This window comes from Pinus tabuliformis, chromosome 8, assembly GCF_031772625.1.
Source record: "Pinus tabuliformis cultivar Carrire ecotype Pingquan chromosome 8, CPIR1, whole genome shotgun sequence".
Classification (NCBI taxonomy): Eukaryota; Viridiplantae; Streptophyta; class Pinopsida; order Pinales; family Pinaceae; genus Pinus; species Pinus tabuliformis.
Window position 1 is genome coordinate 1958866117 of NC_142294.1, and position 2897 is coordinate 1958869013.

A 2897-nucleotide genomic window follows, 5' to 3' on the forward strand; every position below is an offset into this window, starting at 1 on the left:
GCGGGTCGGCTTCATTCCAGGGTTTTCCTTTCGGAAGTGGTCATATACCACATTCCAACCCGACGGTAGGATCCATGCATTTTTCTTCTATAGGACAAAGCAGCAATCCTTTCCAAGGTTGGAATAACCCTGGGGTTAGTAGTGCAGGAACTGGGAATCCATTTATCGGCCAACAAGGGAATAGGCCGTACACCACGGTTAGTTCGTTTCAAAGTATTCCTCCCCTTGCTTCGGCTTGGAACCCATATCAGGGGTTATCAACTCCTTACCATTCTTTAGGAGGAAACTTTGCGGGCTATGGAGGTTATACGGCAGGAGTTGGTCAAACTCTGAATTTTGCTGGGCCACAAGGCTTGCCTTTTGGTTCAGTCGGTTCTATTGGTCACTTCGGGCAGCCGGGTGCCTCCCAAATCCCAGGACAATCTTTTCAGAACTTTGGGAGTTCTGCCCAGTCTGGGTGGAATCCCCTAGGTCCTCCTAGGCTTCCGTTTCTGGCAACATTAAACTTGCCAGATCTCACAAAGTTAACAAATGACCCAATCAGGTATAATCCGACCTGGCCTCCGGTCCCAACCAAACTCCCTTCGGACATTCCAAAATTCGAAGGGAAGAGTGGTGAGGACCCGGGCGACCACGTGACCACATTCCATCTGTGGTGCTCATCCAACTCCCTCATCGAGGATTCGATTAGGTTGAGACTCTTTCAGCACACCTTGACTGGTAATGCGACCAAGTGGTATATAGAGTTGCCAGGGGGCAGCTTTACATCGTTCGCCGACTTAGCCAATATTTTCTTAAATCACTTCCAGTTGCCTGTCCGCTATGACGCCGGAACCGAACTTCTGGCCACCTTTCGTCAGGATAAGGCAACCCATATTTCTGATCACATTCAGGAATGGAGACGAAGAAAGAGGCTCATTAAAGCCGAAATCCCTTCGGAGTACCGTCTAGAGTGGTTTTTGAAGTCTTCGCAACCCAAGATCTCCAAGGATGTCTCCATGTCTAGGGTCTATTCTGAGGAGCAAGCCATTTTCAGGGCCCAGCAGTTAGAACTGATTTACTCTCAGTCTGGGATCCTCCAAAAGTACTTGCCAGATGCTCCTGGATCTAAGGTTGATTTAGCTAAGCCGAAGCCAGGTCTGCACGCGGACGGTATCGTTGGGTCAGTAGACACATCTACAGTGAACTTGTTGAATCAATTGTAGCAGTTGTCTTTGCAAACTGCTTCTAATAACCAAGTCACATTGTCTAATCCTCCCGCTTCCCAAACTTCTTCAATTAACGCCATCCAATCCGATAACCCCAAAGGAAATCAAAATTCCAATGGGAAAAAGAAAGGACGTGGTAAGAAAAAGAACTCGGATGGGAAGCCCGATGCAAATAAATCCGGCAACAACGCTGGTGGTGGTAAAGGTGAGTCAAGAAAGAAAGTTAAGTTTCCTTGCAAGTTATGCAGTGGGGACCATCTAACTCATCTCTGCCCTAGAATTGAAGACACTCAGCGCTTGTTAGGACAGAAAGGGACTTATAGTTCGCAAGCTGTGTTAACTAACCCGTTTCCCCAAGGGCACCAACTTCTTGCTGGCGCAAATTCGAATCCTGGGACCTCCTCAGGGGGCAACCAGGAAGGGGAAAAAGCATCAAATGTTTTTATGATGGGTTCAAATGTCCATGTGACTACTCGGTCACGTGATTATGGTGAAGCCGAAACATCTAAGGATAAAACTGTTCCCAGAGGTAATGACCTTCATATTGAGCGGCCCCCTGTTGAGACTATACCTAGGATACCGAAAGGTTCCGCCAAACGCGCGACGATTAACCCTAATGCTAGGGCCGCCCAGAATTACTCCATTGTGGAGGATCTGGCTCAAAGCCCATGTGCTATGTCCGCTTTAGAGGTTCTCCAGTCGTGTCCGTCTCAGAGAAGTGCTTTACTCTCCGCAATTGGAGCAGTCGATCCAGCTAACTCTTTAGTGCTCTCTTTTGACATGTCAAATGTCAAAAAGAGACTCCCTCATCATATGGCTTTTCAGATAAAGTCTACATACCGGAAAATCAATATTTTCCGCACCGTTATAGATGAAGGAGCTTCCACATGTGTCATGTCGATGTCATGTTGGAAGGCTATTGGCTCACCTTCGGCTGTTCCTTCACCAACCGTCTTAACTGCATTTGATGGTCATTCTCACAATCCGCATGGGATTATCTCGGCCTTTCCTATATGTGTTGGAGGGAAGGTCGTTAACATCGAAGTTGAAGTCGTAGATGCTAACCTAGACTATAATCTCCTATTAGGAAGGAACTGGGTATATGAAATGGAAGCCGTTATATCGACTCTGTTTCGTGTCATTTGCTTTCCTCATGAGGGGAAAATCGTTAAGGTTGATCAATTGGACTATTCTCCAATCGATCCTCAAGCAAGCTCCGACTCTACTGTTCCTTTGGTGGATAACCCTCGCCCGCCGACTGAGAATTTAGGAGTAGGGATGTATTCCTCATTGATGGGTACGTTTGACCTTCCCTCTCCTTTTGCAAAAATCAATGCTATTTCATCATCCAAGGAGTCTCCTCGAGAAGAGTTCTTCCAAACTCATTATTTTTCCGACCCTTGGACCTTGCCTTCACCTACAACCACATTAGTTGAAGGACAAGTTAATGGAATGGCGTTTCCTATATCTGCAGCTGAGCTTAGATATCAGTCTATTGTAGACTCTGCAGATAACCATTCCACTCCTTTCTCTGAAGAAGAGTTGGATGGTCATGTGGCTCTAGCTTGGAGCTTAGATTCTATCTCTACCTTGGATTGCTTGGATTCAATTTTACCTTCTGAAGAAGCAATCCTTGAAGAAATGATGGGTATAGATCAACCGTGGGAAGACTTACACCATCATTCGTAC